Raw genomic sequence first — 13,391 nt, 5'->3', positions numbered from 1 at the left:
TGTAAGACTCTTACAGATATCCATTTCTCTCTTTAAACTTGTCCTTCAGCAAATGCATTTTTTTAGATTACTATTATTTTAATTCCAACCCTTGTAGGAACTTTCCCCAAATAAATCTTTGTAGTACAAGGCTTGTGCTCCTAGTCTGCTCTCTGGAGACCGTGTTTCCTAGTAACCAACATCCCTGTACTGGGAGATCTTGCACATTTTTTCACCATATCTTGAGAAGGGACAAAATCAGTTTTATTCAATAAATAGATTCTGACAGCAAAAGTGACCTAGGCATCACATAAGCAAGCTAGGAAAAAGTGTGCATACTATTTCTATAAAGCCAAAACAAGGAGGGTTACATGGGGTAGTTTGTTGAGGAAAAACTAAAAGAAATTTCAATTATTTAAAGATAAATATTTTAACACAGTAGTTTTCAAAATGGACAATATGCCAGGACCCAGGCTTACAACTGGAACCCTGTTATAGTATTTGTAGAAACATATTTTTGAAGGCAATTTTGAATGGAATTGTGAAATGTACTTCAGAGGCAGAAGAAAACATTTTCCTAAAGTCTGAGAATAGTTTCTCCTCTCCACTCCCTAAATATTATTGGAGACAAAAAAATGCCAATTTCAAAAGCAATTTTACATTTGACATAAGACATTGGCTCATTTCCTTTTTCATCTCTTGGGTGTTGTGCCTGTTTTGGTAAGTAGCTAGACATTCTGCTAATTATAGACCATTTTCCTGTTCCTTCTGGTGGAAACAGAGGCATCTGTGTCGAGGTTTCCATGTTGCGACAAGATCTAGGACGATCATGGAAGAATATTAACTCCAGCTCAAGAGACTTAGCAGGTAATTTTGAGGTAAGCCAAACCATTAACTGTGCCCTCCACCAGCTCAGACAGAGTTACTTTTCTTCCCAGTAGCAGTCACAGTTCTGTGTTTTGGATTTCAGATGAGAATAACGTTGCTAACACACCAATGTTTTAGTTGTTGCTGAGCAATACTTACTCTAAATCAAGGACTTTTCAGCTTCTTACTCGACCCCACCAGTGAATAGGCTGGAGAACACAAGAAGCTGGGAGGAGATACAACCAGTACAGTTGACCCTAACTGGCCCAAAAGATATCCCATACCCTATGACATCTCGCTCTGGATCAAAACTAAGGGGGAAGCTGGCCAAGGGATTGCTGCTCAGGAACAGTCTGGGCATAGGTTAGCAGGTGGTGAACAATTGCATCATACATCACCTTTTTTGTATACAACAATAATAACAATTATTATTGTTATCATCACTTCCTTTTCTACTCTATTAAGATGCCTTTATTTCAACCCACAAAATTTACTTTTTTCCCAGTTCTGTCCCTCATTCCACAGGGTTGGAACAGGGAGTGAGTAAGGGCTGTGTTGTTTGGCTGCCTGTCAGGTTAAACCACAACACAGAAAAAGCCATGAAAGTGTAGGTTTTGAAAACAGAACATTTCCATTGTTTGTTTTCACCATATCTAGTTGGACAGAACTGTAGCCACAACTTGAGCTCTTACACTTATTTTTATTTACAACCTCTGATAGTAGTAATGTTATAGCTGTTCATAACTCCTTTGACAGTCTACTTTAAATGTGGACCAATAAGTTTTGTTATAAAAGTTATATTTTAAAACATATTTGCCCTCTTAAACAGAAGTGGAGGTCTCTGCAATAAATGTACTTTTCAGTTCTTCAATTAAACTGCTCTCTATTATTGCTTGCACCTATGTTAAAACCATGGTCTAAATGTGAGCAGTAAATCTTAGGCTGAGTCTCTTAACTTTGGGATTGTTTTCTAGCTGTAAGGAACAACCCTTGGGAGGAGGAGAAGTTTAATTTAATCTACCTTTGGATAATACTCTACTACTACATGTAATACAGCTAGATCATAAAAAGAGTCTGAGTGTTTTATGCAGACAAAAAAAAAAAAAAAATAGTTTGCATCCAGTTCAGTTAATTCTACAGCAGGGATTCTCAGTCTGGTTTTTATTATGTTCCTGTTTTGCAGATAGATGATTGCTTCTGTTCCAGTGGGTCCTAATGATTTCCACCACAGACAGTGTCTGTTATAGAGGTGCTACATGAAGCAGATGTTTTGGTTATTTTTTTTAAATTATCTCTTTGAAGGCGGAGACTAAATGCCAACTTGAATGCAAGCCTCTTCAGTCCACTTACTGTCTTCAGCAAGGTAGGACCAGACCTGTCTTGCAATCTAAGTGACACTCAACAAACTCTAACTGACTCTCAAAAATCTAACTGATCTTCAACAAAACCAACGTGCCCTCGCTTTCCCTTCCACTTGGCAATATGCAAAATGAAGGGATATTGCCAGTTCCACCTGCTCCTTCCAGGGCTCCCATAAGCTGTGCTGTAAGCTCCTCAACTAGATTGACTTCCCAGTTTCTTTGTCACAAGTTTAGGTCCATGAGGAGATAAACCACACCAAGTATTCTTGCTTGCTTTTTGTAAAGTTTTTTATGGTGCTATCAGAAAGGTCATGCACAGAACTGATTCCAATTGATTTGGAAAAGAGCAATGCTGGAGGTGAACGGAAAGGTTAATGGCAAATGACAAAATATTGATTTAAATATTGTGGCTGTGTTGCACTCCTACATGCCTTCAATTTCCAGCAGTTATGAGGAGGGGAGAGACTATCTCCATTTAGGACAGCATACTCATGAAATATGCACCAATCTTTGTAAGACAAACTCGATTTCATATGCCAATGTCAGAAAATACCTGTGCAAACACTGGAAGGCAGAAATGGAAATGCTCTGTCACAGGATAGAACTGGCAGTCCCCTGTGAGATACTGCTGAGAGCATAATGGGTATACTGGCTCCTGTTCTGGACTTCTTTTTGTGACATGCATGCAGGCAAGTTCGTTCAGAGTCTGTTTCCATGGGGATGCTCTGGGACTTTCTTATTACATGACTAAATCAGAATTATGTACAGGTATGAATTATAAAGTAGATTAGTTTCATCTGTCTTCAAACTCTTCTCTATTTAAAAAATAGCATGCCAAAGGCCTGAGGGATATGATAACCTAAAAGATTATTGTGAGTGCTATTTTTACAACTCCCTGCATAATGGGGCCGTAGCCTGTAACTGAAGTTGCTACCTAATATTGAAAGAAAAAAAAAATAAAAAATGCTTTCTCTATATTCATGGCTATTAAATATTAGCATAAGAGGAATTATGTATCACATTCAAGAAGAGTGTGATTAGATTAAATGGGGCTGGAAGATTTTGAAAATGTCCTAATGTAATGATAAAGAACAGTTCCCTTAGCAGTAAGCTCAGTTACTTCCCCCACCCCAAGAAACATAGAGGAAATGCTGGAGATGGCTGTTGGGAGTTTCCGGGAGGTTTTGGAAGTAGGATACCTGGGCAAATAGAAAACTATAGAATACATATACAAGCTTTGGCAGTGCTCAGAACTTTAGGGTCCTTTAAAGGATAGTGCTCCCACTAGAACCACAGGTATGGCTACCCCTGCTGACGGCGTATCCCTGGGCTGAATAGTTCTGCAGAGGGCATTTTTTCATGCTCTTTTACACCAGACACTATGGATTCACCCAACTGAAAGGCCTCCTATAGAGTCCTAGAAAGCAGAAGTCAGTGAAACTCTTCTGTTTCCCAGGCACATTTCTTACAGCAAAGAATGCTCCAGACCTTCAATAAGGACACTGAGGTGCCTTAGCAGACAGCAAAATGCTTTCTACTTGAGGCTCAGAGCAGAAGCAGAGCTGTGTCTTGGTAGCCTGAACAGTCTGCTTTGTTCTGCAGTCAGTTCTGTGTGCGAAGAGCTGTCATGCTTGAGCACAGCCACTGCCATCTGCTGGGTGTGTATGGCCCATTTGCTGGTCCAATGATAACTGATCACTCATTAGAAAAATTGGCCAGAGCAAGTACTCAAGTGAGAAGGCCAAAAATGTTGCACAGGCAGCTTATGTATGCCTGTGCTTGGAGAGAGGCTGAGACATCAAAGCAATGGGACTAGGCAAGGCTCCAGGTTAGCATCTTAAGTCTTTTTCCTGTATTTTTAAATGTTGGTGGGTAATGATTGCAACAACATAATGTGTTACAGGCACGTGGATTGCTGTTGGGTAAAAGGCAAGGAGGAGCAGCAGAAGACTATCTCATATTTTGGCATCAGAAGCAATATTTTTAGCATTTTGCAATTCACTCCTGCATTTCATTACACTCTCTGGCCATCCTCAGTCTACTGGGTAGACTTTGGATCCACGCATTGAACATGGAGGCCCTCTTTTCAAGGGACAAGAAGTGCACTGGCTGATCCACTTGGTCATCTGGAATCATAGTTGCTAGTACAATGTGATAAGCTCTGTTTAGAACTGGAGGAGAAGAATAAAAGAGAAAATGAGGATGTGAGGATATCAGTCTCCTGGTGCCGTGTATACTTTCACTGCACAGGTGGAACACCAGAGCTCAGACTGTTAATTTGTGACATGTCTAATCCCCCTTTGTGCATCAAACGCTGGACATCTCAAAGTGATGGCACCCAGCATTCCAGGCCACTTCTAAAAATACCAGCTCTGTAACTTCCCTGTGCCTCAGTTTGCCCAGCTGAGAAAGGGGCAGATGATGCGTCCATGATTAAGTTTAATGTATTCATTTTTTAAGTGCTTGGGGAGCTGCACTAGAAAGAAGTTTTATTGTGTGAGAGCAATAAATGATAGAATTACAGAGAATGTTATTTGATCTGCTAATCTCCTGCTTAGGTATGAAATTTCTCCATGAAATTCCTGCAGTAATTCCATAGATACTTGATTAGCTAGAAGGTACTTCTTAGAAAGGCATTTGAGTGTGATTTAAAGTCTGCAGATCATCACAAACTCCACTATATTTTTAATAAGTACTTTAAGGTTAAGCAGTTAATTAGTCAAGTTGAAAGTGGTTAAGGGTTAATTACATTAATTTCATAATTCTTTAAAAATGTCTTCTTTCTGATCTTTATTTCACCTCAGAAGTAAATTATCATGTGTTTATTCTCGAAGTTTTTTCTAAAAACTGTGGATTTCAAAAGAGGCTATTTCTAGGTGACTAGAAATAGATTGTTTAAACAAGAAATAGAGGACTTCAATGTGCTAAAGTTCAAACATACATTATTGTACATCATAAAAATATGCCTGTTGCTAATTCTAGATACTGTAAAATATGGTGAAATACTGATTAGTAAGTTGCCCGTACACCTACATAAGCCTATAATGCCCTATAATCAACACATCTCAAGACACCAAATGGATCAATCACTTTAGTCCTCACCATAAGCAAATTCTTCTGATTCACCAGCCTTGAACACTGAGAAAATCTATCACAGTCTGACATAACTTGATGTACCCTGGGATGTGTTTCTTTCAAAATATGTTCTACATACTTAATAAACAATGTACAAAGTCAACAGTAGAGATTCAGCAGTGCATTTCCATTACAGCACAAAACAAGAAGCAAGGGAAAGGCTGTGTGGGAGGTGTAAATAATGAGTGGTGGAGAATTATACAGTACTGGAAGATTGATCTGAACCTGTTAACTCTTTCTTTCAAACTTCTTCATATTTTGTTTTTGTGGGGTTTTTCCTCTTCCTACAAAGAATGTGTTACAGTAGTCCTGATTTTTTTTTTGTTTGCCACTTTTTTTTTAACACCAGTATTTTTTACTTCTTTGGCCTTTTCATTTCAGCATCTTTTTAGTGGTGTTTAGCATACACATCTAAATGAACAGCTGGAATCTATTTACAAGTGGCATACTCTCCTCCATTGCATCAAGCAACGAATCACTGGCTCCCTCATGAGTAGTTATTGGGCTGAGTTTCATCAATGGTGTAAATATGTTATTTGCCTGTGTGACTGCTTACCAGTGACAGCAACCTGTTCTAGATAAGCCTGCTGTAAAGATCAATGAATCAGGAGCAGAGCCAAGAGAATTTAGCTTGAGTCCTGGCAGACCAACAAGAAATAATTCAAAAAGCACTGACTCACTTTTACCTGAGTCAAACAAAGTTTTTCTTGCCATAGGCTTGAAAAAGACAATCAATATATCTGGTTTTGCGAGAAAGAGGAACTACCTGCATAGCGACTTCTCACCAAGTTTCATGCAGAAATCCCAAATTATCTGGGCTGGAAAGCAGCAAGTGGATACAATCATGTTGAAAATAAGATGGTAGTTTGGAAGCTTGAGTATCACTATCAGCTTGGAGCAGTGAAGATGGCTGATGGTAGTTTCTTCACTTCAGGTCAATTTTTAAGTAAAGCTCAAATATTTTTCCTCAGTTCAAGCTGGAATCATTCGTAGTTCCACATCTCTAATCTGATGTCAGACTTGGCCACTACTAATGGTCTTATACGGATGTGTGCTTTATGAACATGTTCTCTACTGGTATTGTCCTGATATTACTGTCCCCTGAATAAAAAAACACCACATTTTTTCATCTTTCTGGTGAAATATAAGTTTATGTTCACCAAGATTAAAGCAGTGATCAGAAAAAGGAATGAAATATATATAATTATTATGCATGATTTTAATAACATTCCCAGACCCATTCAGACAAATCATGCTTGGCTTCACAATTCAATGTGCTCTTTGCAAAGGAGAAGTGTTCTTGGATGACCCTTCCAACACATGAAGACAAAAAGGAGCTTTTTGCTGGGATCCTTATGATGAGCTGTGACCAACCAGACTGAATGAAGGTCTAAAAACAGAAGTGCCAGTAACAGAGTGTACCCTGACTGAGGGTCAGTGGCCATCATCTCATCAGTTTGTACACTGTCCTGCTAGACCCCTGTGCAAAAGGCTCATCTGCTTTCCTCTTGGATGTAATCATTACTATTTGCCTTTTATAGATGCCACACTGTCCATAATTTCAGTGGGGAAATGATGCCTTAAATTTTAGCTTTCATATTTTTCAGATTCACTCCTGCCTTGGTGTGTAGCTCTGAGCTTTACATTAAGTGTTAGTAAGCTCTCTTCACCGGGTAGTTAGACAAAACAAATCCTTTTCTAGCTTGGGAACCAATGACAACCATTACAAACTTCAAGCCCAAAAAAGCATAAACAGTGGACTGAAGAGAGCAAACAAGGAGGATGGAACTTCAAAACCTGAAGCTGTAATTGGACAATTAACCCCAATATGTAAATGGACCAAAACTTACAAAAGTGTGAAAACTCCTGACCAGTCATCCATTTTTGTGATCATTTCGGGTCCATCTTGGGTGTAGCCCTGGATGTATCCTTTAAGGCATTTTAATAAATAACCTACTTTATTCTTTAACTCTGCCTAGTCTCTGTTCTAGGTCAGGCTCTCAAGGCATCACATGTACTGTGGAAAAAATCATGGATACCTTTGCAAGATCTCACACAGGAGAAAATGGTATGATATGTAGGACTGGAATAGTAAAAGCAGGAGAAGAAAGAGAAACAGTAGGAGAAAAACATTCAGTTCCTAGCAGTCTAAGTTAGTAAAAGCACCAATTTGTCTGGGTTTTGGTGCCACTTAATATCAATATTAAAATTTCCAATGAAATGCTAATATTTCCCTTCCATCTCTTCTTAGCATATCCCCCTCAGTAAATCAAGTTTTGTTAGTAGCAAATATGATTTGAACAGAAGCTCTCAGAGACAGAATTTATACAGAGTAGAGTTGACTCAATTTCTCAGTAATGGAGATGAAAAAGCACTCCACTGTCTTTTTGAAACATGATAATGATGCTTCCTTGTCTTTCCCCTGCATAAAAGCATTTATAGCTATAAATACTGGGAACTTGTAATGGAAGCAGGATAAAAAGTTTCTTGAAAGATTTCTTTATGGAACACAGGAGAACACAGGGATTTCTTTCTTTTAGGGGGCCTGAGTACAAATCCACAGTTCATACTTTAAAATGGTGCTTACCACCCACTCAAACTGTGCTTGTTCAAAGCAATGAGTACCCCAAATAATACAACTTCCTACTTTCTCTGAGCAATTTCTTCTGGTGTAAAGAGGAAGTTGCAGGCATCCTAAGAGACAAGTTCAGCACAAGTCAGGTGTGTTTCCTTGTGGGAAAGGCCAACCAGTCACAGGACTGCCTTACTGTCAAGGGAAGAGATTTTTTCCATTCTGTTCAGCACTTGTGAGAGAATTAAGAAAATTATGATTAGACACTAGGAAAAATAAATTCCTAATGGAATGATAGTGGTCAAATGTGAGGAGAGTGGCCTAGAAGATACTGGGGTGACTGAGCAGTTGTGGAACAGCAGAGGCAGTGTTTAATGACACCCTGCTAGAAGTTCCCCATTCACAGCCTTGCACCTTGCAGGCTTTCACAGAGTAGCTGGGCACATTTTTATCTCCAAAGCTGAAAATTAGTGGTGTAATTAGTGATGTCATCATAGGGGTTTGTTGACTCAATTCAAAACTGTGGGACAAGTGGAATCTTGCCCGACACTTGCCTTGTAGAGGTCTTTTCTTCAGAAGGAACTTTTTTGATGCATTGTCTTTTGCTTTTCCTTCCTATTTTCCCTCCAAAAAATCAATGCAAAGTTTCATGATGTTCCATCAGATCAGTAGAATAAAGGAAGCATGTGGAGATATTCATGAATCTTTATACAACTGAAATACGTTTTTTCCCACCTTGATGGAGTAAAACCCAGTGAGAAAGGCTGCTGAGCCCTCTTTCCTCTTTTCACCTCTTTATAGGGAAAAGTCAGAACTGGTGCTCACACTGTTTGCCTAGAGATCAGCTCCCATGCCCAGCCTCCCTTCTAATTTGCTTGCCATTTCTGCACTGTGCCACCACAGTGATGGGGGTTCTTGGCTTCCATAGGGCTCGCATCCATCTTTATTCTGATCTGCTAAAAGCTGACCCAGAGATGAAATAACCATTAAGATGCCATCGACCCCACCTTAGGAATTCACTTAAATGCTGTGAATAAAGATATAGATTTTATTGTCAGACTGCACAAACAGGGCCCTCACCGAGATATTGGAATTGATGCTGGCCGAATCTGAAGTGGCTGGAGAAATAAGGAAATGTGGAAAGCATCTGGTGTTTGTTTCAGAGATGTGAGAGGAGACCACAGTGATAAATCATGTGTTGAAACGAAAGAGAGTTAACGAAAGCCAGCAGATTTGCTCTGATTTGTCTTCCACAGGAAGATATTGATCTGTGATTCTTAAGGGGCCCAGAGGGTCTTTCATTTTATTCTTTATCTCCACCCTAGGAGCTCAGTCCTGAGGGACATATTTTATGTGGGATAGATATACATAAAAGGAAAGGTGGGGAAACACTGTGTGCAATAAATTAAAAAAATAAAGAGGAGAGTATGGATAAAAGATAACCTGTTAAAGTTGAAATCATCAAGAAGAGTATGTAAGACTGTCATGGGTTGGCACAGTTTGGTTCTTAGTTAGGGAGGAATGTAGAGTGTTTTTACCCTGTCAGGACCTTGAAATTGTTTCAGAAAGGACAAGGACCTATCAGAAGCTAGGCTGGGATATTGCCATCTGCTTTGACCACAGAGAATGTTGAATGCGACTTTGGGCAGTACCCATATAAATCCTGATTTTGTTCAGGTCAGGCCCTTTTCCTCCTGGCCAGCTGAACAGGTAACACTGAGTTGGGGCCCGCTGTTCCCCCGCTCCCCTTTGGGGGTGAAGCCAGCCCTGAGGCCTGGCCGGGCTCCATCGGCTCCCGGTGGGGGAGGAGAGGTTGCAGCTTAACATCAACTACTTTAAAAACCTCCCCGGAGCCCAGAGCCTTGGAGCAGGGAAGGATCTCTGCCGGGCCCCTGATAACAGCTATGGGCCCGGTAGGGCTGAGGCTGCCCCGATTGTCACCGAGGGGTGGGCAGAGCTCTCCTCCCCTCTCCTCCTCCGGTGATTCCCAGGAGAAGAAAAGAGTAGAGGGAGGAAACCCTGGCTGATGATCTGAGATGCGGCGGAGAGACTGCTGCTTGGGGCAGAAATCACATGGCCTCTGTAGGCCTGGGCAGATTTAATCATTTCCTGGCAACGTGAAGCTTCCAAGGCCTAACCTTTCCCTGAGAGAGAAAAGAAAGAGACAGAGTGCATGTAGAAAAGTCACTGCATTAAGTCAGTGGAGCAAGAGTGAAAGAACTGATAAAGAAAGAGGGATTGAGGATGTGGACATTTTTAACTGGACTTCTCTGCGGTAAACTATGGAGAAATGGACTGTTTCTTGTAACATCTTAATGTTGTTTGGGGGAATGCTGGTTCTAATCAAAGGTGGGAATTGACAGGATTGAGATTTAAGTGAGAATCTTAAAGCCTCTCACTCCCAGGGTAAAAGGAAGTCTCAGTCTTTGAGGCAAAGATGATTTTAGAGAGAAAGTGATTTGAAGCCCTCAGCTCCTGGGGTAAAAGGAGGTCTCTATTTCTTATGAGATAGAGACAATTTTAGAGATAGAAGAAAAGAATCTTTATTTTGTACTAGAGGAAGCATTCTTAAAGAGTACCCCAGATACACTGAGAGACCCATGAGTAGTAAGGGGAAAGGCTGCTAATAGATGAGACTGCACAATCTGCAAAAATTCCAGGTGGTTGCAGATTTGTGACATTGGGAGCCACCAGACTGTTTTTGTCTTGTGGTGAATGTCTCCATAGGACTTTAGAGAGATTCCTCTCCTAAAGTGATGAAAGATTATGTTCAAATGGTGAAACTGACTGAAAATCACAGGTTTTGTCTATGTTGTTTTGTAGGAAAGTTAACAGTTTGTAGGAAGAGGGAAGAGTGTTTTGAATTTTCATTTTGTTTTGTTTTGTTGGGTTTTTTTTTTCCAAATTTCCATTCTTTTAGTATGTGTTAATAAAGCTATTTGTTTATTTTTAAGCTTAAGCCTGCTTTGCTTTCTCCTGATCCTCTCCCACAAAAAGAGGACAAATACTAAGACCACTACACTAAATTTGGTAACCAGAATTTGGCAAATGTGAAATCATTACAAAGACATCACACACTGAACTTCAACAGCTCACATGAGGAAAGTCTTGTGAGTAACTGCCAAAAGCAGGTTGTCTGTGACCCACCAGCATAAGAGGAGCAAACAGCTGTGATCTCAAGGTGCATTGAGGCAAAGTTAATACCAAGGAATATGACCTGGTGGAGTGTCCAGTTTCAGCTAGCTGTGATGTAGACGGCTTAATTTAAAATAGAACAGCCACAGAAACAGATTGCTAAAATACAAGGGGAACACTGAAGCCTTTCTGCACAGGACAGGAATCAAGCTTGGCTTATTTAGCTTTATTTTGGGCTGATAGAGAATAGTGATCGCCGCCTAGCAATACATCATGTGGATAAACATTGTAGGAAGGGAGACCGCTGTCTGCCAAATCTAAAGCTTATCAATACAAGACCAAATAACTTTAGAGGATCACCCCTTGTCAACAACGTGATGGAGGAAAGGTAAAAAACATCATCCCTTGCTTGGTGCTTGATCATTCAATCTATAAAAAGGAATGATGGCCTGCCTGCAAATGATGGATGCAGGGTAGATTAAATAATTCAGATGGCTTTCTGTCCAGGTTCCTCTCTGCTAAGAACATCAAAGACAAACATATGAGACTTCCTCTGCTCCTCATGCAACATCAGTTAATTCCTCCATCTCTCCCTATGACAGAGAAACTGCATGTGCTCACTGGCTTTCTTCAAGACCGCCAAACATTGGTTTCTTACAAAAGCCTCTTGTTGACTTTCTGATGCAAACTCTTTTGTCGTGGAGAACTGAAGAAGAGTCCAAGATCAAATGAGGTCACATGGGTCTAATACAATTCCCTGGGATCAGTGTTCTTTGTTTCAAGGGGTGTGTAGCAGAGCTGTGTGTGCAGCAACTTTAAAAAAATGAATAAGAGTACCGTGCAAAGCCAATGTAGCATGATTTGTAGACTCAACTCATACATATGTTTGTAAGTACTTCAGTATCTTCCAAAACTGAAGAGTATTGGTGAACATCAAGAATGCAGGTTCAGCACAGGTATTCCATAGGCAACAAGAAAACATATTAAAGGAATGTAGCCATCCCAATTTAATACACTTTCAAATTTTTTAACTATCAATTGCAAGACTCTCGGAGAGAGTCACACCATAAAAGCTGAGCTACGAGGCCAACAATTGCAAGCCCTAATTGCAGTCTGATTTGAACAATTTAAGAGGATATTTATTATACTTTGTCCTTCTCAATACAATAAGGAATAGATACTTGATCAATTCTTTATTGATCATTCAAAATGCAGACATATTTTTAATAACTGTCAGGCTGTTTTCTCCTTTATCTCTCATCCATGTAAATTTATGTCTGCTGCTGTTTTTAATGTAACTCCTGAATTGGACAAAAAAAACCCACAAAAAATTTCTAAAAGAATACTATATCTACATGCAATATTTATTGGGTTTCCTGCCTCTGGACGGGGTGATTTGACATTTTGATGAATGGATGAAAAAGTAGCCTATTTTCACTATATTTGCCTCTGGTGAAACTCTGTGAACTAACACTCTATCACTGCACCTGGAAAATCACAACCAAATTTCTGTCTTCAATGAGAGCCAACCTTGAGAAACCAATTTCCCTGTCTAGGACAGAAATGGTTTCCTAATGGACTGATTTCCATCAGGTCTTTGATTTCCATTCCTATGCTTGTGGCTTGTATAACCAGAAGCATTTGACATACAAGAGTAATGAGGTGATCATATCATATGGACATGCCAGAAGAGCATGGTCCCCTGTCTCAAATTATAGGCTGTCAAAGTATGATAAGAAACAACAGGATTTTCACATTTGAGGCACAGTTAACATTCTCTTTTCCCTACTCATTAGTCAAAAAAGAAGTATGGACCATCAGAATTCCAGAAGGAGAGCTTTGCATGCACAATAATCCTGAAACGATAAACATTATGTTTCCCAAAAATGACCTGTGCACTTAAGAAGCACCATATATTCTTACCCCTAAACTTCTCCAAAATCTTTAGAGTCGTGAGACCTGTGAGTGTCCTGCCCTCTCATATTACAGTCCAGTTGATGTGGATATTCAGGTGAAGAAAAAGCACAACTATGAATTGTTATCCTTAAAGGAAAAAGGGACTAAGTGGGTCTCTTTTGCTGAAGTCTCCCTTGCCACTCTGTCTAAACATGGAACTTGCTGGACTACACTTCTTGACTTCTAAATACTCTTTCCCACATTAGAGAATGAAACTAGGCTTCATGGCTGGGAACTTCTAAAAAGGGAAAAGTTTTAAGTGCCCTGACATTGTAAGAATGCTGAGAACGAAACCATCTTTTACACGGATTATTTCAGGTTGATAGCAGCAGAGTGAAGGGCTGTGATTGGGAAGACTAGTTTCTGCAATGTCAATTCAGATAGAT

General features: G+C 39.9%; 1 long non-coding RNA gene across 1 annotated transcript; it reads left to right on the top strand.

Annotated features, from left to right (window-relative positions):
* Positions 1-759: 759 nt before the first annotated feature.
* LOC120752470 (uncharacterized) lies at positions 760-10,873 on the top strand. The gene is made up of 3 exons (XR_005700714.2): positions 760-857; positions 2,030-2,209; positions 4,111-10,873. It is a non-coding gene; the product is annotated as an uncharacterized LOC120752470 (long non-coding RNA).
* Positions 10,874-13,391: the final 2,518 nt, after the last annotated feature.

The sequence above is a fragment of the Hirundo rustica genome, chromosome 4 (genome assembly GCF_015227805.2).
Source record: "Hirundo rustica isolate bHirRus1 chromosome 4, bHirRus1.pri.v3, whole genome shotgun sequence".
NCBI lineage: Eukaryota > Metazoa > Chordata > Aves > Passeriformes > Hirundinidae > Hirundo > Hirundo rustica.
Note: the sequence above shows the minus strand (reverse complement) of the source record. Positions and strands in the feature narration are given on the sequence as shown.